Raw genomic sequence first — 24,480 nt, forward strand, 5'->3', positions numbered from 1 at the left:
CCCCACCACCAACGTTTTTTAGATTTTTAAGTATTTCCTTCATTTTAGTCATCGAAACTTTATTAAATTGTGTCAAGGTTTTCTGGACTGAAGGTGGTTCAATGAAATATGTTTGGCCATTTGCTGCTGGTGGAATATCTGCAAGAATAAAATCAATACTATTCACGAAATAATTATTAAATCTATGTGCAATATCATCCTCCTGTGTAATGATTTCATTTTCAAACTTTATTTCATTAGGCATGTTTTGGTTTTTTCCTGGCAAAAGCGTCTTCAGAGTTCTTTTTGATTATTTTTATTTAGATCTATGGTATTCGCAAAAAATCTATCCTTTTCTACTCTTATCTTGCTTACTATGTTATTTCTTATAGCTTTATATTCATTCCAAACGTTGTCGTAGCTATAGAGGCAGGTACATTTACCACAGTGCAGGAGGTTGTCAATAAATTTATAAATATAAATAATAATGCACAGGCTTCAACTTCGAACATTTTTTATGCTAATTCAGGTCAAAATAATTTTAGAAATAATAACAGATTTTTTTATAATAATAGAGGTAGGCGACCTAATAACAATAATAATAATAATTATTACAATAACACTCAACGCAGACAAAATTTCAATAAACAGTTTTAGATGGGGAATCTTCTTTGTTTTACTTGCCCTAAGTACCCAGCTATTACATGGCTTTATTAATTCAAAGTTCGTTTTTTTATAATTTCATCCTTCTGAATCCAATGAGATAATGTTCAATCTCCGAAATTTCCGTACTTTCGGAGATCTGGGATTTAAAGGACTAATTATAAAGTTAAAAAAACCACAAGATTTCCAAATTTAGAAGATGCTGTTACTCATAAGGATCTTCTCATATTTCATCATAAACCGATGGTATGACCATATTTTACTCGGATTTAAATATATAAATTACATCTGCAGATTTCCAAGCTGAATCATGATTTTATGCTGAATGTGAAGAAAAAAAAATATACTTAAAGCGGAATACTAATATATGCAATTATTCAGTTTTAAGAAATGTTAAATAATTATGATTTTAATTTTTATGCTTAACACAGCTGGAATAATTAACTAGAATTTTTAACTTTGTAAAGTAAAATAGTATTTTAGCTACTAACAAAAAGATTTTAAGAACAAATAGAGAGAACATATTTATGTTAATATTCACATTATTTGTTATTATTATGTTACATGTTAAACTATTAAATACCTATTTTAAGCATAACATAATTTTCTACGGTATACCATTATTTAATATTAAGCTGTCTAAGATGAATAAATAGGTGGGAAGCGTCTTAAAAGCCCCACTGATTTATCATAAATATAGAGGCGAAGTATCTTTTAGGACGCTTTTATTAAATATTAAGACGTCAAAGTAGAGTAGAGTTTTTAATAAATAAAACAATTAGAAAAAGTAGAATTGACAGTAAAGAGCAATGTACAAGTGATTAAAAGTTTATTGAAAGATATCATTTATTTTTACTTAAGCATTTTAGCAGCACCTAGTTTTAGTACAACAACCTGCTTTTATAGAATAATCTACGTAAAGGCACATAAGGGTAAACTTCCGGCTAACTTAACTCCCAAAGAGTCGCTATTTTACTTTAAAACGCTCAAATACACCATCAGGAACTTCCAACTGCTGCCACTACCTCTCTAATTCCGCAGTATCCTAATTTAAATATGCATGCACTCTGCAGTAAATCCAAAACGCGAAGCCGCAAGAGACAGACAAAAGACAAGAATTATCTACTTCCGACCATATACGGTGCAGTTAGTTAAGTCACGTGCAACTGTAACGTCGTTTTGAATTTCGATTACTTCGAAAGTGGCATAAAATTGTAGTGGTTATAAAAATAATATCGATATAACCTGGAGGGTACTTAAATTTTGAATAAATGTATTTTATTAAAGTGTTTAATTAAGAAAATTAGAAAATGAGTATCACGAAATTCAGTAAAATAAAAGTTTTATGGTAAAATTGGTTTCACTTATTTTTATTAGCTTAATTGTAATAATTTACAGAAACATCTAAAGACTGTAGAACTTTTCTGAAATATCTGGTGTTTTGTTAATTATCCTGCAGACTTCTTCACAGCAGAGCTTTGGTTCATGGCTCAGTCTATCATAAGTAGTTGTTCTGATCGTAATTTTTTTTACCCCTGAAGTTATTCTTCAAGTTATGTACTTATTTTTACCGAGTCGTAAAGCTAAAAATTTCTAAACAAAATTTTCTTTTTTTTAACTAAATCGTAATTGTATCGTTTTGTATTACCAAAGTCTATATATTTCAACTTAAAATTGTAGAAATTATAGACTTTGCTATTACGGAAAGATTACAAACTTTTACGGTACGATCCAGTAAACTAATACAAGCTTGCGTAATTTAAAGATTATTAAAATGTTTTAATTTTTTTTTTTAAATCGAATATCTCCGGAGAAATCCGAAAAAATATTTTTCTTATGTTTAAAGCTATTAAAGTTTAAAAAAAATATCTTCTACACACTTCTTTCTCATAGAGAACTTATAGAAAGAAAATCTTAGTTTCATTAGAATTTCATCAGGTTTCATATGAAACTAAAATCAATAACATTGTTACACGAATTTTCAAAATATTTTCTTTTTTTGTAAAGCCTTTGACAGTAACAACATTTCTTCAATCCATTAAAAGACTACTGAATAACATCAAAAGGCTCTGTTTTCAAGAAACTTACAGTTTTTACCAGCAATAAAGAAACTCATCGCCTTTCGTTATTAAAATGTAATTCAAATCTATAAGATCGTTAAATAGGTTTTTCAAATATTTATATTTTGATGAAGCCTTTGACAAGATCAAGACTATAATAACCTCAAAAGAACTGTATTTACAAGGAAAGTTGTAATAGATCTCTTAATAAAGAAACTCATCGTCTTTAGTAAGAAACAAAAAAGCCGCAATCATAACATGGGTTTTTAAAATATTTAAGATTTGATCAAGCCTTTGACAAAATCAAGACTTTTCAATAACGATATATATATATATATGTATATATAACGATCAATAGGAAAGTTATAATAGATTTTTTCATAAAATATTTCTATAGACTTTTAAAATTTTGATTTTTATAAAGCCTTTGACAATATCAAAATTTTTTCATTCCATTAAAAAACCAATTGAAATATGGAAAAATCTAAAAACCAAGGGATGGTGACAATAATAAAGGAGGTTTCTATTTGGGTTCAGAATAGTCTTATACATATTTGTCATAGCAAAATTCACGACTCAAGCCTTTGCTTGTTATTTCAATTATTTATGAAAGAATCAATCTTTTCTCCAGGCTCGTAATACATGATAATGTTAATGTGCATGTTAATAACACTGTACCGACAATTTGTCGAATTGTAAATATGAAGGAAACTGTAATATATAGAAACTGATAACTAAATTTACTCAACACGATCAAAAAGCACCACTTGTAAGAACTAGTATAAAAGAGAATATAAATGTGTTGGTAAGTCGTCGTTTTCAAGAACTTCCAGGATTACAAAATTTACGTATTTTTAATAAAAGTGAAGAATTAAAGCTACTTGAGAATCATTAACAAATACATTGGTATTAAGAGCAACTTCAACATTGTAACTTAAAACAAAATAATTAAATTATTTTTTGAGGGTTGTATTAAATCCTTGGTCTATGCAAACAAACCACAAACATTAAACGACAAAAAATCTAACATAGACCATGGGACTCGATAAATTAAATCGAATTTATTACACAAAGTGAATGAAGATTGGATGCCTCGAATTCGCTCTCGAGTTCATAGTCCCCGAGCATATCTGAATTATACAGGGTGTTTCTTAACCTATACGCAGAAACTTGGGAAATTATTGCTAATAATAAATAATGACTAATAGTGAAAAAAAATTTAAGTAAAATATTTTTAGTTTCTGAGATAATTCTTTTTTTTTCAAAAAAATATAATAACTTTATCAGGTATAATTTTGTTTTCAAATTAAGAAGTAAACAAGTCCGGATGATGTTTATTATCTATAGTAGTACCTACTTTGCTATCAGTTGATACAGTTGTGGTCGTATTTCGTTTTTTATTAAAATTATGCCGCATAATTTTTCGAATGAGGAGCTAATGGACATGTTACTGGCATACGGGGAATCAAGACAAAACAGTGTGACTGCAGCTAATCTTTATGCACAAAGGTTTCCTCATAGGTATCATCCGTCGCGTGAAGCTTTTTCGCGTGTGGTTCAGCGGGGTAAAGAAACTGGAAATTTGCGGCCGAGGCCAGGGCAACATGGTGGAGCCATTAGACCTAGGCGCATTTTAAATCTGGAGAATTTGATTTTAGATATCATCGAAGAGCATCCTGACATAAGCACTAGAACAATTGCAACGCAATTTGGATTATCACCAGTCACAGTTTGGCGAATTTTAAGGCATTTAATTACTGTATCCATATTACGTCCAAAGGGTACAAGCTTTACTTCCAAGGAATCATGCGCCTCGAGTAAACTTTTGCGAGTGGTTGTTACATCAGCAGCAGTTAAACCCAAACCTTACCAAGAACATTTTAGCTACGGATGAAGCAATTTTCACACGCAATGGTATTCACAATTTTCGCAACACGCATTTTTTGGGCAGTTGAAAATCCGCATGCCATTCGGCGAAACAAACTTTCAACAACATGGAACAGTCATGTAAATAACTTCGAACAGTTACTATGATAGTAAAATAAACATTTATTTTGGAGAATTTACGTTTTTTTTTTTTTAATTTTAATTAATAATTCGTTTATCTCCGTAACTAAAACTATTTTACTAAATTTTTTTTCACTATTAGTTCACATTATTTGCCGTCAGCAATAATTTCCCAAGTTTATGCGTATAGGTGAAGAAACACCCTGTATATTGTTTAACACATAAATAATACACATAAAGATGAAACTTTAATAAAAGAATTAATATTACTAGATTTTACTTAAAAATTATTTATATACATTAAAAAACATGCAATCTTATTGGATAGGAAACCGTTTATAAATATTTATTAAATACCAATATTTTTATTCATTTGTTATTAGCTCTGCCATCTGTAGAACACATGCTCACTCAGTTATAACATCGATCTCTATTTACTTGTGTTAATCTTAAAAAAAAGTAGTTCGATATATTTCAAAGGAAACTTGAAAACTGTACAGAATTCTTGTTGAAAAATATTGTGCGAAAATGGAAACCAGCACCATCTAGGTGTCTCAGAGCATTCTATACAACGGCCGATCGATTCATTAGTCAAAAGCACGAATTTTAGAAATCTTTTATAAGTATAAGCCTGGGATAAAAATTTAAATTTCAGATGGCCTCCCTAGTTTAGTTTTAAGAATAATATGTATAATTAAAATAAAATTGTTCGAGAAAAAAATGAAAGCTTACGGACATCGACACATAAATCAATCCTTATCCATCTACAAGCCTTATAATAATATAGATTTACCAACTTCTTACGTTAATTATTATACTGCAAATGTTACAAGACTACTGCGGAAAGGGTCAGAATTTGGTTCTAAATTCGGCACGTATAATTGACAGAAACTGAAGAGTATTTAACTTAGTTCAGATGATATTACATTGTGCTTTGAGGTCAATTCCAATCAACAGGATTGTATCGAAATTAAATTTTTAACTAAAGATATTATATATAAAAATATTCTTTATGATTGTCACAGTAATCTGAACTATAATTATCCTACTCGGAATATCTAGTTTATGATTGAAGTCAATGAGAATAGTATTACTTCGATCTAAGATGTGTACCCTAAGAAAATCTAAATTTAAAGTTAAATTTGTACCCGCTGATGATTATTTTATTAGAAAATTATTCTCTATATTATGCCTAAGTATTCAAGAGGACGACAGGATGGCAAAAACTTCAATGGCATGACGCATCTAAAAATATCAAGTGCACTACAATCTGTTGCAAATAAAGATTCAAGGCCTTCGCGATTAGATTTGAATATTGACGTGTAAAAAAGAAAACCTATAAATGCCTTTAAATCGTCAAATTAATTCCGGTAATTCCGACCTATTTTCTTTGGTATAATTTATACTTAGAGTGTTTAAGTTATTTAACCATTTTCATTTTATAGTCCATTTTCATATTGCGAAGGGAATAAGTATCAAGATCTCTGTGTGGCGAGCTTCAACCAGTTTAAGAGCAAAGCAGATGTAAATTGAGAAAAAATGTATAAAGGTGAAATCTTTAGAGATATAAAAAATATAAATTATGTACCTAATACTAAAATGTATTTCTGCCATATTAAAATTAGGTTTTTCTGCTGCTCATCTAAGTTTTTTCTGCTTCTTTCTAGTTTCTGGTAAAATTGTACATTTAAACTTAAGGCCTCAACCAGAAGCCTTTAAACTGTGTGTTAAACCTTTCCTGTCCTAGATTTTGTGGTGCGGCTCGAAGCAATGAAGACTGCGTACAGGCTATGTCCTCGGCGAACTACGGGCTAGCAAGGCTGGTTATGCAAACATTTGGTCACAGGCCATATACTTTCATTCACTTTGTGCAATAATTTCTCATTTTAATGGCAAGTGACTATATGGCACCTGCGACAGAAGACTATTCGGCATGACAGGCAGGGAATATTGACACTATTGGCAATACTCTAATAGGTCTATATTGTTAAACAGGAGGACCCCACTGTCTTCAGTTCCTGGTCACTTAAGCAATGCTAGTAACGAGGAAGCGTACTCTTTTACTAGATTGGGATCTGCAAAACTGCCGACCTAACAATCGGAATATAATTGGTATATCGAGGTGGTATACCACAGTTTCAATTCAAAACAAATTTATTCATCATGAAGGTAAATAAATAATCATATATAAAATTGTAGCATAATAATATACATATGTTGTACAACTTACCAAATACATGATAAATAGGACCATGCCTCGATTATAGAGAACCGTTTACACAGGTTCATCATAAGATAGAACATGTGTGGCATAGCCCTTCAAAAACCTTAAAAGTAAAAAAAAAGATTTTCTTAATTAATCGAGACATGCATGTGTTGAGTATCATATTTAAGTATTTAAGTAAGGCGAAGCAGGCGGGGGTTCTGGATATGCAGGAAAGGTAAATTAATTAATATTTATAACAATAATAACTAGAAGGCAATAGAAGATCGAGCGGCTCAGCTCTTTTAATTTTTATTATAGATTAAGTATTGTTTTTTGAGAATCAAGCAGTTTATTTCGAATATATTTTTTAAATGCAGTAAACGGAAAACTTTTGCAATTAGCCGGAAGTTTATTCCAAAGTAGAGAGGCGACAAAAACAAAAGATTTTTGAAAATTTGCTATTCTATGTTGTAGTATTTTAAATAAATTTATAAATCTAGTGTTATGCTCATGAAGAAAATTTGTAAAATTGTTAGCTAAATATAAAGGCTCCCTAGTTTTTATAACTTTATACACGAAAGAATACATGTGATATTTTATACGATTTTTCATATTTAGAATTAGGTTATTGTTTAAATAAGGAGAAATGTGACTTCTAAGTGGAATTTTATAAGAAAAACGCATACAACAATTTTGAAGTGTTTGTATTGAGTAAGCGGAGTCTTCAGTCAATGAATCCGAATATACCACATCACAATAATCAAATAAGGATAAAACAAGTGTGTTATATAAAAAATATTTAGTTTTAGGAGGTAAATGATTTTTTAAGCCGTAAAGCTTTCTTAAGCACATGTATGCAATTTTGAGCTTATTCTTTATATGTGTTTGAAATTAAATACCGCTATCCTTGCTAGCGGCTGCCTAAGTTTTTGACCTCTCGTACTACTGGTAGCTCCTCATTACGAATATTTGCATTTGAAGTTGTTGCTGCATTAAAGCCGTTCTTTCCACCACCCAGAAAAATTACACATGATTTAGACGAATTTAATTTCAAATTATGGTCACAGGAAAAGTTATCTATATTTTCTAAATACATATTAAATTGTTCTTCTATTATGGGTAGAGTTTCACGTAAAAATTAAGTATACAGCATAATGATGACTCTTCTTAATAGTGAGAATCTTTAGAGATAAACGGAAGCATATAGCATGAAAGAGGCATAGTATGTCCCACCAAACAAGTATTGCACCTAAAGAGACGGGAAATTCGCCTAGTGACGGGCCTTTTAACCGAACACTGGCACTTAATATACTACCTAATTGCCTATTGACTTACCTAAGTCATTTTTGAATTCAATCAATTTCTAGTTATGATGATAGCCGTGAATTTTCTTAATGAATTAGTTTTTAATCGTTATGTGGTATTAACTTCATTACTTACGTCACTTTTTAGATTTTCGTACTCACCAAAAAATAATTTCAAGATTGATGTACGTTTTGTCGTGATAGTTGCGTTCAAACAAAAAGGACTATTATTTTATAATATTAATAAAAACCCCAGTCATATCTTAGGATAATGAAAACAAGGTGTGTTTCATTTGTGAAAGTAGTAAGTCAGGAAGGCAAAGAATCTGCTATCTAACTAAATTAGGTTTCGTCAGATCTAAAGTCGCCAGCTAGAGAATAATAAAAAAAAGTATAAGAATCTTGATGACTTAGTTTTTTGCAACATAGCTTAGCTTAATAGTATGTTTAAAATCTAAATTGAAATTTAAATTTTTGATATAAGTTTCATCACTTTTCGTGAGACATTCGATCACCGCATAACGTCTATTAAGAAATACGTAAGGCTGGAAGAGAATATTCAAGTTAGAGATTGAGCTATTGCTAAATCCATGGTAACCAGCTAAGAATTAATCAAAGAACCTTTAATTATCTTGATGATTTATGGCTTATTTCAGTTTCATGGTATAAATATTTGCTCAAAATTTTAATTTTTGAATACAGGTTTCGTTATAGAAATGCGTACTAGTTTCATAAATTCTGCATAATAATATTACGAGTAGAGAATATTAAAATTGGGTAAATTTGTCAATTGACTTTTCATTAAATCCATGTCACTAGCTGGGTAAATCACAAAATAGTAACAGTGACAATAATAATTATTATATATTAATAATAATTAATATTACCAAACGAGAATTAGGCTCATCAAGAAAACAGATATTGTGATTAAAAATTTAAAGCAAAAAATAAATGAAGAAAGAAAATAAAAATGAACAGAGAAAGTTTTACACGGACAGATAGTAAAAGATACATATAATGAGACACTATTATGGAGCTGTCTGCGATGCGCCAATTTCAAAATAGAAACATAGCTCCTTATAAGACCGGCCAACAACCAAACTGCAGACTTTGCCGGATTGCCGAATCCTGGTAAAAAAGCGTATCTTGATCGGCATAACCAAGTTGCCAAATATCTGTACTGGATTATCTACACAGAATACAACATCAAAGTTTAGGACAAGTGGTATCAATACAACCCGTACACTGTAACCAACCCATTAGAAGTTCCCATCATTTGAAATAAACTCCTATTTAGTTGACCGCTCTCAGTTTGTAGTGGTCAAAGGCTTCAGATCTGCTTGTTTTTCACCCACCTCTGGAGTTCCTCAGGGCTCTAACTTGGGCCTGCTTCTCTTTAACGTTTTCGCTAATGACTTGATCTTTACCCTTAATTGCTCTCGGTTAGCATATGCTGATGATCTAAAGCTCTTCCGTCAGCAGATTGTGGTCAACTGCAAGAGAACATCAATACTGTACACCATTGGTGCACTTTGAACAGGCTTAACCTTAATGTTTCCAATTGTAATGTGGCCAGCTACTTTCGAATCAAAAGTCCAGTTGTATTTAATTACTCAGTCAATGGAGAGTCTCTGTCAAGGTCTACCTGTTTTAAGGGTCTTGGAGTCACCTTTAAACCAAAAATTTTCTTTTATCCCTCACATCGAAGATACTGTATCTAGAGCTACTCGCATGCTGGGCTTTATTATTAGAAATTGCAAACTTTTTTCGAACACATTTACAACCAGCACCTTCATCTATTGGAGTCAATCCAACGGCGATTCCTTAAATGTTTGGCATTTAAGGATGATGGAGTCTATCCTCCAAGGGGTTTTGACAATAATCTGCTGCTCTCTAGATATACTGAACGGTCAGTTGCGAAGAGGAGAGAAATGCATTCGGTGAAATTCTTGTTTAATTTACTTAACCATAAAATTGACTGCTTATCCCCTTTGCAACGGATTTGCTTTCATATACCACGGCCAGGATCTAGACAGTATCTTGCTTTTAACTTGGACACAGCCAGGTCCAACATTCTGTACCAGAGTTCTATTCACTTTATGTGTCAAAACTTTAACACTATTGCTGATTCTCGTGATATTCACCAAGACAATCTAGCACTTATTTTCAGTCACCTGCGTGTGGTCGATGGGGGAGGCTAGGTTATTTAGTTCTTATTTCTTAGTTTGAATACATTTATTTACTCATTTTTTTTCTGCTCTTTCGATTTAAATTAATTCTTGATTCTTATCCTAATTTAGTATTGATTTATTATTATATATTTTCTCAAACTCACTACTTTTTTTATTATATAGCAATTCTTTTAAAGTTTAGTTGCATGAATCTAATACAGTTCATGCATTCGTACTTGTACATTTATATATTTAAATGATTTTCCTGTAACTGGGTATTTGTAACCTGTTAGAAATAAAGCTTATTATTATTATTATTATTATTATTATTATTATTATAAGCAAGTTAAGCAAACAAACCAGACATTATAATCAAGATAAGAACGAGAAAACGTGCCAATCCCATCTGATTATAACATCACCCAAAAGGAAGGTATTTCTCTGCTTCCCCAAATGATATGGAAACCCAAATGATATGGAATTTGAAGGCGATAATTATACCTGTGATATTAGGAGCAACAGAGTTAATATCAATAAGGTTATGGAAAACCACTGATTAAATATCTGGAAAGCATAACATGTTGGTCTTACATAAAACAGTTGTGCTGAGAACTTCTCACATAGTACGGAAGGTCCCACAACACTGGAGGAAAAAGAAGTACATATTTAAGAAGAAGTATATTAAAGAAGTATAGTAAGTTGTAGTGCAAGTAGTACAAAATCTGTATAATATTTAATAAGAAATATGAAATTCTAGGCAGAAAATATTTAAATTGTCCAATGGAATTATTGTTAAATGCATCATTTCATTTAATAGTTAATCAAAGAAGCTTTTATAGTCTTGATCATCTAAGTCATTTCTTAATTCGTCGTGCTATTTGTAACCTAACAATATTTTTAAAATTTGGATCAAACAGATGTTCGTATTATCATTACGATATTATTAATAAAAAATAGGTAATAATTTATTTCTAAGAACTTCAATTATCGTGATCTCTTAAATCTCTTTTTTTTTTCAACCATTATTGAAAAAAACATGTGATCTTTGGATGAAATGTAAGTTAGTGTAGTCTTATAGCTGCTACTCTTTTTTTTTTTTTTTTTTTTTTTTTGGGTCGGTGGAGAAATTCTTTATGAACACGGGTTACGCGGCGCCGCCCCCAGTAGTGTGGGACTCAGTGTCGAGTCTGTCTCGTCCTATACCCACTAAAACTCCACCGCTGGGTGGTGCCTTGTGGCTCCCTACACTGCGGTCTGCTAAGAAGCAGTCCTATTGTGTCCCATATGTTTAGTCCCACAGGTTCAATTCTGTAGCTTCAAGGAAGTCCAGGATTGTGCCCAGTGGTAGATTTCTTATACCCTCTGGTGCGGGTTTCTCTTCCCCCAGGAGTGTTGCCCTGGTTTGATTAAATGCTTCACAGAAGCACAGTATGTGAAGAGTTGTTTCGTCCTCCTCATTGCATCCCCTACATAGCGAGGTAACTGATTTCCCTAGCGTATGCAGGTGTTTCCTGCTGGGTGCATGGCCTGTAAGTAGCCCTGCGACCTTTCGCAGTTGTTGTCTGGAGAGGTCCAGTATGTTCTCACCCTTCTTGAAGGGTGGGCTGCCTATAAGTTGTTTGGATTGTTCCATCTTTGGCAGCTGCTCCCAGTAGAATTTGTTGTGGTTTGTTAGCCAGTTGCCGATTTCCCTCTTCCAGGTCTTATCGCTGACATAACATGTTGGTTCAGGGCCTACCAGGCTGTTGCTGGCTCCCTGGATTGCAAGTTGGATAGCCCTTCTTGCAGCCTTATTGTTGCCCATATTCTCTGCTAGGATTATCTCTGGCCTATTTTGCGCTTCGGCGAGGTTCCTGAGATCCTCCCAGCAGCTTTGCACAGTCCTTGACTTAGTCTCGAACTGTTGTAGTGCAAGTGTCGCAGCCTGGTCTTCTGTGAAAATTGCGAAGGTTTTGCCTCTTGGCAGCCCTTCTCTCATCAGTTGGACACAGGTTTGAATTCCTATTATGCTTGCCTGTAAATTTGTTGTTTCGAGGCCCAGGTTTAGCATAAGTTGTCTGCCCTGTTGTTCGTTCTCCACCATGCCCACAGCTACCCCGATCTTGGATCGTTTGGTTGCCGTGTGCCATACTGAGTAACCTCTTTGCCTGAGCCTGTTCGCTTCTGCGTCCAGTGGTCCCCTTTTTTCTTTGATGATAAAAGGTTTGTCTAGGTATGTGACCTTGGTTCTGTCTGTTCTTAGGGCCAGGCGCCCAAGGTCCTGTATTTTGTCAAATAGGGCATTGTGCCCATCTTTCGATAGGATTGTTGCGCCATTTGACAGCAGTCTTTTCGCCCCCGTTATAGCTTCAGCCCGTACCACTAAGTGTAGCGGGCTTAGTCTTATCAGGTTCTCTAGGGCAGCAGTCGGCGTTGTTGACATCGCTCCTGTTATGCCCAGACATGCTATTTGTTGTGTTTTGTTGAGTATCTGTATTACAGTCCTCTTTTCTGCCGCATGCCACCATATAGGTGCTGCGTATGTAATGATGGGTCTAACCATTGTCGTGTACATCCAATGTACCATTTTTGGTGACAGTCCCCATGCCGAACATTCTCTTGCAGTACATAAGAGTTTTCGTGGCTTTATTTGTAGCTTGGATTACATGTTTCTTGAAGCTGAGTTTTTTATCCAGGGTTATACCTAGATATTTGACCTCGTCTTCAAGTCGCAGATTTTCTCCATAAAATTTTATGTTTCTAATGGGCTCTAGTTTCCTTCTTTTGGTAAAGGAAACCAGAGTAGTTTTTGTGGGGTTTACCCTTAGTTGTTCTTCCTCACACCAGTGCTCGACAGTAGTCAGGGCTCTTTGCATTTTTTCGAATACATAAGCCTGACTACCCCCTCGTGTAAGGATGACTATATCGTCAGCATATCCTATAGCAAGGATAAGCTGCCTCTCCAGTCGTATCAGCAAGCTGTCCGATACAAGGTTCCACAGCAGCGGTGACAGTGCGCCCCCTTGCGGTATTCCCCTGCACACTTTGGCCTTAACCGTTGTGCTGTTGAGATTTGCTGCTACTTTCCTATGATTTAGCATTTGGGTTATCCAGCCGCCAATCATGGGATGTATTCCTCGTGCTGCTATCGCACGGTTGATTGAGTCATATGACGTATTGTCGAATGCTCCCTCAATATCTAAGAAAGCTCCTAGGGCGATCTCTTTGTTGTTCAGAGATTGTTCGATCCTCTGGGTTATCTCGTGAATCGCTTATTCACAAGATTTACCTGTTTGGTAGGCATACTGGTGTCGATGTAGAGGGTTGACCCGTAATACATTGTCCCTGATATGCCTTTCTATGAGCTTTTTCTCTGTTTTTAGGAGGAATGATGTAAGGCAGATTGGTCGGAAGGATTTAGGTTTCGCATAGGAGTCGCGTCCCGTCTTTGGTAGAAATACTACTTTTGCTTCCCTCCAACTCTCTGGTATATGCGCCGTGGCTAGACTTGCCCGCATTATTTTACATAGTGCAGGCAGCAGCAGTTCGCTACCCCGCTGTAGCATGACTGGCATTATGCCATCCATTCCGGGAGATTTAAATAGTTTGAAGGAATTTATCGCCCATTTAACCTTCTCGTAGGTTACTACCTTTTTCGCTAGTTCCCAGTGTTCCCTTTTGCCCCTGTTCGGAATGATAGGAGTTGGGTCCTGGGTATGTTCTGGTTGGTGGAGAATTTTCGATCCCGGAAAGTGCGTGTTCAGCATTAAGCCAAGCGTTTCTTCCTCGGTTGTCGTATATTCTCCATCGGGTTTTAGACAAGAGCCTAGGGTTTGTCGTGGCCCTTTGGATATTGCCTTGTGGAGTCTAGCATATGCTGGTGTCTCTGTTAGGTCCCGGCATAGCTTCCTCCACCCTTCTTTCTTTGCTCTTTTTATAGCATCATTGTACCTGGTTAAGTGTTGTCTGTATAGATGCTACTCTTTTAAAACACACAATAGATTACACGACCTGTACAAAATGTTTTATAACATGCCTCAACAATCTTATCAGTGTTAAGAATATTTAATTTCAGTCTCAACCTCAAAAAAATTAAAAATAATAGTCAAGTGTCATTAGATCTAAATAGTAAAGAACATTAGATCGTATAAACCTTTTTTATGAAAACTTTTTCTTCTTTTTGAACTTTTTAACTGTAATAAAGGTTTTTTAGGAACGTTGATCGCTTTTTTCAGCTATTTATGTTTCATTGGTCAAGAAATCTTATTATTCACATATGGATAAAATTTGTAGACCATAATTTTTTTAATTTCCAATATAATTTTTTCATAAATTATCTATTATTTTATTAGTTGCTTAAAAATTCTAATGTGCTTAGTGTTTTTAGTTTTTGATTCATCTTTTTGTGTATAAAGAAATAAATAGCAAAATTTATAAAATCTTTTAGTAGCTGCACCATAATAGCATTTTGTAGAGTATTTTGTACACCTGATTGGCACTGATGGCCTAAGACTGAAATTGTCATCTGCTAGGGCAAATGTTTCTGAAAATGAGCATTAAACGGCAACGCTGCCTAAACTTATCCCATTTCTGAACTCAAAGCGACACAACGCCCCTAAAAATCGATGCTTAAAACCATACCGGGCGTTTCACTGTACCGAAGCATTATTTCCTCACTTCATCACAATGTTTCTGCTCATTTCAGTTTTCTCTCTTTTTCCAAGCCGTTTGCATGGATAGTTACCGAGGAAATCCCGGGCGGCTGTTTTCGTGGAAGGCTATCTTCTTTTCAGGTTTTCTTCAATGAAAAAATTATTAACCTATGTTTTATGAGTGAGTTTGAGGTGAATAAATTTGGAAATGGAGATGAAAAGGTGGGGTAAGAAAAAACATTAAAATTTGTTGTTTGTTTTATGAAATTTATTCGTTTATTTAAATATCATTATCTAATTTAATTGTTTCCAGTTGGTTCTTAATATAGTTGAAAATCTTAAGCCAGTGTAACATTAATTAATAAATAGGAAATGATTTAGTGCTTTAAAATATCGATTTTTTCTGGGATAATATAACAGCACACTTAAATTAATCCATCATGCACCAGCTGATAGTCAGTCTGACTGTAAAAGAGTTTTTAGGTATAATGTTTTAATCGATATTTATTTATTTTAAGGTAATATTAAAGAGTTTTTATTCTTTTTAGTTATTTTTTATTTCCTAATAGATAAAATTAAGGAATCGAAATGATTAGGTTAAAGAATAAATATACAGCAACAAATATTAAGCTTTTAATGAAATTATTATAATTTAAATAGTTTATAATTAATTAAAAACCTTTATATGATTTACCGTAACATTTAGAGCACTATGTACAGGGTGTCTGCGAAAGGTTGGGAAATCTCGACGTCACTCACTTTGACGTCAGTGAAGTCGTGTTTATGTCGTCCTGATTGGTCATTTCAGGTTAGTCGTTCATATCCTTTATGACTTCTACTCATACACAATGACGTCTACTTTGTGGTCTTTAAAATGACCACAGGTAAAGTTTCAGTTTTTTTTATTACATAAGTAATTAACAAAATCAATTTTATTAATTACATAATTATACAATTTTATAATTTTTTTATAATATACTAAGACGGCTTGGTTTATTAATAGCCAAAGGGGGTTGACTTTCAGTAATCGATCACGTGACTAAAGTAAAATATGCAATTGGTGGTACAGGTGGCGCTGGCGCTGGCTCCACCATTGCTACCGACCGACGACAGGCAACCCTGTCTTGTAATTAAGACTTTATAAAAAGATGTGATATTTACTACGGAGGTAAGATTTGTCCGAAATATATAAAGTTTAAAAGTTGTCAGTATTTTTGTACCGAATGTGTCGTCAAGGAAATTAACTGATAATTTTTGTTTCATTTTTATATACTTACAAATGAATAAATGATATATTTTTGGAATTAAATGTATATTTGGAATTTAAGTAAGAATGTTTTATTTTATATTTAAGAAGTCCTCAAAAGTAAGACCTAAAATAACCTTTAAACATCGACCTATATAAATATTTGCCTTGCCTTTTAGCCTTTATTTAGTACGTCTCATCGACGTTATTTAGCTTTTCTTTAGGACGTCTCAGCGACGTCTCGTAAAACTTCATTTTAAATGTGACATTTGTACGTCTCTTTCAGGTCGTAAGGACGTTAATATGACTCGTCATATAGACCAAAAAGTACGAAAAACGACGTCTTAAAAACGTCATTTTGCTACTTGGGTATAGGCCTGTGTATTGACTCAAACATACCTTGGTTCAAAAGTTAATAGTCTGCAAGATAAAGGGTGTCTAAGTTACAATTTTATTTTCTAATTTCCTTATTGCATGGGCATTAAGGAAAGCATTTCAGATTTTGGCAGAAGACTTGGTATAAGAAGATTTTCTAGTACTAGAAACAAGAATCCTTTATTTTTTTATGGCCAAAATTCTAGAGAATTCCACTTATAGCACTATGTTGGTAAACAACTAAATCATAACTTTTTTGTGCTACCCTCTATACAATAACTGACTAAAAAATCTTATTTTCTCGGTATTCCACAATAAAAGGTCTACTTGTTAGAATTGTCTAAAGTTAATAGTTTTGGAAATATTTGTTTTTAAAAGTATCAATGCATTATTTATACCATGATGATAGAATATATGTATAACATAATAATCAACTTGCTTTGGTGCAATAAGTGGTGTCTTCTAGAAGCTTGGCTGTAAAAAGTAACAGAGCTATATTTCTATAACTAGAAAACCTTCAAATATCGAATTTTATGTTAAAAATCTAAAATACTTCTTAAGCAATAAGGTAAAATAATAATAATAAATACGTTTATTAGTCAGTTAAAAAGCCGAAAAAAAGTACAAACAGAGGCAGTGAACAACACTATTTTATTTCAGTTTGAAGTTTTAGCTGCATACACGTAAAGTCTAAATAAAAGACTAATATGCTTGTATAACTGTAATGTTGATGTTTATATAGTTTTAAAAAAATCGAAAGCGCTGTGCTATAAGATTTTTTTTAAATATATATGTTATACAAACATCTTAGTCTTTTATTTATTTTATTTCAATGTAAATAAGAAAAATAAGAATATTATTCGTTACCCTTAACAATATAATTTTGTACATACGTAGTAATAATGTATACCTACATACATAGTAATAATGGAAGTGAGTGGCCAATAGGCCATTATATTCAGACTTTCAGGGATGACTTTCAAGAAGTTGCCTTAAATTCTGTTGAGGCCTTAGAATTAAAAATCGTTTGCAAAAAAATAAACAGGAACATATACCTAAAATAGGAATGGGACAGAAAGAGGAGAGGAAAAGATTAAACTATAATATCAATTTTAAATCCCATCTTTGTATATATTATTACAAAAAACCTTATTTTATTTTATTATAAAATATTAATTTGCACATTAATATTTATAGTTATTTTCAATTAGTTTAGAAAAAGAAAATTTATGTGTTGAACAAATGTCGCTTTAAATGCATTCTCAGACATCGAAAATTCTAATATTTTAAATTTATTTTCAAGATACCCTATTACATATGAAAATTACTTTTTAAAAATTTATTTGTTGTGAGAGGGAACAGTTAATTTTTTTTCTTCTTATATTTAAATTGTGTACATCTGTTCGATAGATCACCCTTCTAACTAGATATGGTAGAGTTTCCCATTTAAGCACCTTATAAAAAAACAAGCAGAATGCAGCAATCGTCGATTTTCCATATTTAGCCATGCTGCGTCCTTCAGCTTATGAGATATATGCTCTGTTCTTGTTATGCCAAATATAAGCCTAAGGCAAGAATTTTGGAGTTTCTGTATTCTATATGAATCACAATAATCACAATGAAGACAGGGCCCATAGATGGTATCACATTATATCACATTATGGGTGATAATACAAGTGAATTGTAAAGCATTTTTTTAAAGTTGGCACTCTAAAAGTGTCTTTGGGAAAAATAGATCTTAAAGCAGAATATCCAGTTTTTAATTTGAGCGTAATATGCTTTTTAAATGTTAATTTATGATCGATTATCAGACCAAGATTCTTGGCATTGTTTTTAAAAATAATTTAATCGTTATTATGTTGAATTTTAATTAGTCAAACAGGCAGCTCTGTGGCTATCGCTACAGAAAAGAATAGCTGTTGATTTAGCAGAGTTAATTTTTAAATATAGCTTTTGAATTTCCGCCAGTCAGTTGCTAAGATCAGTATTAGTTTTTTGATTGGCTTGAGCAACATCAGTGTGTTTAAACGAAAAATAAATTTGAGTGTCATCAGCGTAGTTATGGTGTTTATAATATTTTATTATTTGTGTAATCTGTGATTTATAAAGTGCATAGAGCAATGGGCCAAGATCACCACCTTGGGGAATGCCAATGATCACATCCAGGACTTTCGAAATTTTGCCATTTAATGTTACCCTTTGTTTCCAATCAGACAGATAAGGACATACTAAAGAAACGGCCGACTCACAAAAGCCTAAATAATGTAGTAATACTAAAATAATTTAAAGATAAAAGAACCGCGTTGGTTCTTTTAGATAGGCTTGGTTATTATCCAGAGCATACAAAATATCCTCAGTTACTTGAGTTAAGACAGTAGTACAGATGTAACCTATAGGAAAAACAGACTGATATCCTGGTATGAAATTATTAAAATATAAGTATTTGTTGATCCATAACTTTTGAAAGAACAGGAAGAATACTTGCAGAACGAAGACCAATATTGATTTATTCATACCAAGTTCTTTATTGTTACAATTTGCAAATTTGAAATTAAAATATGCTTTTTTTCAGCCCTTATTGCACTCGTAGTAACATTTCTAAATTATTTGTATGTATTCCAATCATTCCGGGATTTGCTTTGTCTAAATTTGTTTAATGCTCTGTTACGAATTTTCTGCATTAATCTTATATTTGGCGTTATCCATGGGCAGTAAGGATTGGTTTTATGATTTACTTGAATTAAAGGGGCATGTAGATCGATATTTATCGATAGAGTTTTTGTCTATATATACTATACTGTACAATCATAGTGTGCCATGGTATTAGCTTTATGTCAGATATAAATTTAGCCCGGTCCACATTATGTAAATTACGATATGCAAAATTCGTGTTAGGGGGTTTTAAGGTTTAAATTTTTATATTACAGTAAACAAGCAAGTGGTCTGATATCTCAACATTTCTTATCCCACAATCCGTAATTAAATCTACATTTGAAAAAATAAGATCAGTTAAAGACATAGTAAAATTTGACACTCTTGTCGAATTAGTTATAATTTGCTTTAAGCCATAAATGGACATAATAATAATGCAATTCTCATAATGTAATAGCATGCATGACGATCTAAAATATTTAATTATGACATAATGTAGTATAGGTATGAAAAAATTATAATAACAATAATGTATCCTTGACTATCAAATATACAGTGACCCCCTAAAGTTCCACATAAATTCGATAAAAATTAGAAGATTTGAGTGACAAAAAACATGACTTTTTAAAAAAACGCTCGGACCCGCCGATTTTTTGTTTAAGTTGCGCATTATTTCACATAAATTTTTATATACAGGATGGGACAAAAAAAATATGACGTCGTCGGTCATTTTTTTAAATGGAATGCTATATTTTTTATTGCATTTATGCAATACAGGCGAAATTCCAAGCAAATTTCGTATAACACACTATCTCTAAACTCAACTGTTTCAGAAATATTTACATTTAACCAACAAGAAAGGAAGTAAGTACGACTATTCAAATTAAGATAAAATGTTATACATAGTGAAAACTCTTATTAATGTATCAAATGTTTAAACTGATCCCCATTTACTTCTTGGCAGAAAGCAAGACGGTTTACAAACTCATGTAAAACACTATCACTAATTATTTCGGGTGATATACGTCTAATTTCATATCTAATTCTATTTTTTAAATCTTCTACGTTGTTTGGCTTCTCAATATAAACTTTACTTTTCAGGTACCCTCATAGAAAATAGTCGCAGGGATTTAGGTCTGGCCACTCTATTGGCCCTCTTCGTCCTATCCATTTTCCTGGAAACACTGTATCCAAGTAATTACGGACATCTCGAAAGAAATGTGGCGGTGCGCCGTCTTGCTGAAACCACAAATTATCTGTCGGGACAGCAGGGTCTTGTTCATCCGGGTATAGGGCAGCCAAAGCAGGGATAAGATCTTCTTAAAGAAAATTCAAATAGCGTTGTCCTGTTAAGTTTTCTTCGAAAAAGTATGGCCCTATTACTTTATCTTCCACGATACCAGCCCAAACATTAATAGATTTACGGTACTGTGTATGAGCCTCAGTTTCCCAATGCAACTGACGGTTATTATTGCAAATGTTCATCATTTGCTCGCAAAATTGGTTTCTTCGATCAGGATCGTCCTCATTTAATTCGTGTATTAGTCTAATTTTATAAGGGTGTTATATTGTTACGGCTATATTGTTATCAACCGAAATCTGTGAAGTTGCATTGTTTGGATTTTCTTCGGCGGAGAGCAGAACGTTTAATTTTGTTTCTTCAGACATTTTTGGACGACCTGATCTTGGCAAATCCCTAACATGACCTGAAGTTATGAATTTGTGCTCTATTCTACTAACTTTTGACTAAGAAATAGGATGGTTTGGATATTTGGCATTAAACAGTTCACTAACTTTTTCTTCAATTCGTTGGGTTTCCGTTAAATTAGCCATAATTTATTCTGATAAAAACTATTAATTTTCGAACTGACAGTGATATGCGAAATGGAGAAGTTTTCTTGTTATTTAAATGTAAATATTTCGGAAACAGTTGAGTTTTGAGATAAGGTGTGTTATACAAAACTTGCTTGGAATTTCGCCTATATTTCACAAATGCAATAAAAATTATACCATTCATTTAAAAAAATGACCGATGACGTCATATCTTTTTTTTGTTCCACCCTGTATACAAAAATTTATGTGCAATAATGCGTAACTAATTTTTATGGAATTCATGCGGAACTTAAGGCGGTCACTGTATAACCTAATTAATTTAAAGATAAAAAGATTAAACCTAAAACCTTAAGGTTAAGATCACCAAGTAAAAAGACAGATTCATACACTACATAAAAATCGAGTAAAATGGTGTCTAAGTGAGAGTAAAATAAGTTTAAATCGCCTTTGGGTGGGCGTGATAAGTCCCCAATAAGGATTTGTTTTCCACTTACTTTAACTTCAATCCAAACATGCTTAAGAAGAGTTAAAGTTATTAGTCAAAGATCTTGCATTAATATGCGCATATAAAAAAAACATTTTTTTTTATTTACAATGATACAAAGAATAGGTAAAAAATAAGGAAAATAAAAAGGGATAATGGGAAAAGGAGGGAAAGGAGAAAAGAGAAAAAGTATCTGTTCCTCAACCTGTAAAGTTTCTTAGAGAAGCAATGAGTTTAAGCCTAATAAATCGCTTACTATTTGGTTACGTAAAGATCAAGAAATAAAAAAACAAATAACTACAAAAATATATTTAAAAAAAAAATTCCACAAGAATGACTCTTCAAACATAAAAAGTAATCATTTTGTAAGATTGGAAAACTTCATCATGTACACATGATGTAAGTGTATAAACAGTTAATATAAAGAAAAAACAAAAATAGTACCATTATACATTTATGATGGTTAGTAGCAAATAAAAAGAAAAATACCTAAAAGCTAAGTAACTAATCTTGATAACTCACCAAATACAAAAATATCCATAATGTGGTTATTTAATTAACTGCGTTAACTCGATAACATGGCTAATTCTATAGATCTTACCACCAATTTTTACATAAACATTGCCGTTAGATATCCACGAATATTTATAAGTAAACTTATTTACGGCACTTATAAATAAATTAGGCCGACTTTTGGTCAAATCCTCCTTAATTTGAATTTGTTTACCTTTCAGAAGTTTTTTCGATTTTAACACCGATAGTTTAGTTTCGTTACTTGAAAAAAACCGCACTAACAATGCCTCTGGTCTATCGGAATCTTAGAAATAATTCGGTGGCATTTTTTGTTTAATATACTATCCTTCAGATCAGAATTAAATAATTTTAGTATTTTGCCATTTAATATTTCCGGGTTTTCACCTTCAGCTGACGGGATTCCCAATATGCGCAGATTTTTGTTGGGACATAAAAATTTCTCACTAAACATATAGTTATAAGGCTTTTAATTTCACGAATGTCTGGGCTTACCAGAACTATGATAATAGTTACGCACGTAAACACAAAATCATCGAATTAACCAAAAGAAAATATTAATCTTTCTAGGGTAGCACTAGAAAAACCACAACAATCCTACAACAAACACTTTTAAGTATAAAATAGCAAATATTTCTTTACTTTAACTACTTTATTTCAAAGAAAATGACAGACGATATTAAGCCGTAGCTTACATTAACAGCGCCATCTACTACGTTTTCCAAAATAGAAAAAAAAATTATAACTTTGACACTTTGTATCTCTTTCAACTTTTAATCTAAGGCATGTTTAGGTCAAATCACATATTTTGGTCTGTAGAATTTCCACTTTTGAGATTTGCGAATAGTTCGCAGACACCCTGTATATAGGTTTAATATAACTTTGGTTTTAATATTACTAGTTTCTTAATATATGGAAACAAATGCAAATTGCAATAAGCATGATCTTCGAAATAGTATGCCTTTAAATCCAAATTATAATACAATTTAGAAAATGTGTATGTATTAAGCCAGCCGCGGCGCTAACACAATTACGTGATAATTGACACCTTAATTTGCATTTTAACTGTTCGTTTTTAGTTTATATCAGCTTGGTTAGGAATAGAAAATCTCATATGTTACAGATGCCTTGTATAATAAATACACAGGGGTTATATACTTTTTTACATATTTATAGGATGCTATCCCTTATATTATACAGTTAATTTAAAAAAAAAATATTTTGAATTATAATTATAATAATGTTCTATTATTATCCATCAAACTAAACAATGTACATGAAAAAGACACTTCTCAGGAAAAAATCGAAGCTACCTATATTGGAAATATCAGATGTAATGAAATAAAAATACATTATTACTATCTATATGTTAATTAAAATATGTTGAAATATATTTTTTCTTTTTAACACATAACAATAAATATTGTTTTTCATACTCTAAATATGGTTTCTATAATTTCTGGTTCTACTAATTCTTCTCAAAGCTTTTCAAATACATTTTTAGTAGGGAAGAGTGGTACACAATGACACAATTTTTAGTAAATTCACTGTAGTGTGCGATTTTAACGTTTCAAAAATCTGCATTTAAGATGTCGTTATGTGTATATATATTCCTATAAAATTTAACATTTACTGAATAAAAAAACACAATTAATTACATAAAAAATTTTAAAAATATTTATTTCTGCATTTTTATCAATGTGTACCGCTAGTGGTACAGTTTGAAACATAAGGTAGTTTACAATGAAACACATTGGAATAAATATATTAATACAAAAAATCTTTATGTTTTTACGTTTATATCAGCGTACAATGATATTGTTAAACTCTAATTCAAATTTATAATAAGAAGAAAGCCTTTTGTTCTTTGTATTTATAGGTTTCGATAATAACATAACGAAATCCGATTTCAGTCCCGTATGATTATCAACAACATCCGGAAAGTAAAATGAATTGGACACCTTAGCACTTCTTCTTAAATATGAAATTTTAAACTCATTAGAATTTATGACTTCCAAAATTTTAGCGAATTTTAGCGTAATATTGTTTTTAGCAGCTAAAACTATGCCAGAATCTTGGAAAACTAATAAGTGCGCAAGCAAAGATTGGTTACGGGCTTTTATAAGGAGAAATCTATCCTTAAGCATTAGAAGGCCCGAAGCTTGCTCTCTATCGAGGCTTACTTCTTTTACGAAACCTAATGTTGAACGATTTTTTTCACATTTAGAGCAAATATATAAAAAATACCCATCAGTTGTTCAAGATATCCGAATATATAATTTAGATGAAACGGCTAAAAACAATACGCTAATTGTGTAACTTTTAGGGTATTTAATCC

The 24,480-nt window shown here is 32.2% G+C and overlaps 1 protein-coding gene across 6 annotated transcripts in view; it reads left to right on the top strand.

Moving 5' to 3' along the window:
* The first annotated feature begins 15,067 nt into the window (after positions 1–15,067).
* Positions 15,068–24,480, top strand: part of LOC126733913 (putative thiamine transporter SLC35F3) — a 58,239-nt gene continuing 48,826 nt past the window's right edge. For 5 of the 6 annotated variants that reach the window (XR_007659902.1, XM_050437379.1, XM_050437376.1 and 2 more), the window contains exon 1: positions 15,069–15,243. The gene's annotated coding sequence lies outside the window, so the exon portion shown is untranslated. Of the gene's footprint in view, positions 15,244–24,480 lie in introns of all 6 variants that reach the window. The other variant, XM_050437377.1, reaches the window with a different exon arrangement.

This window comes from Anthonomus grandis, chromosome 3 (assembly GCF_022605725.1).
Source record: "Anthonomus grandis grandis chromosome 3, icAntGran1.3, whole genome shotgun sequence".
Classification (NCBI taxonomy): Eukaryota; Metazoa; Arthropoda; class Insecta; order Coleoptera; family Curculionidae; genus Anthonomus; species Anthonomus grandis.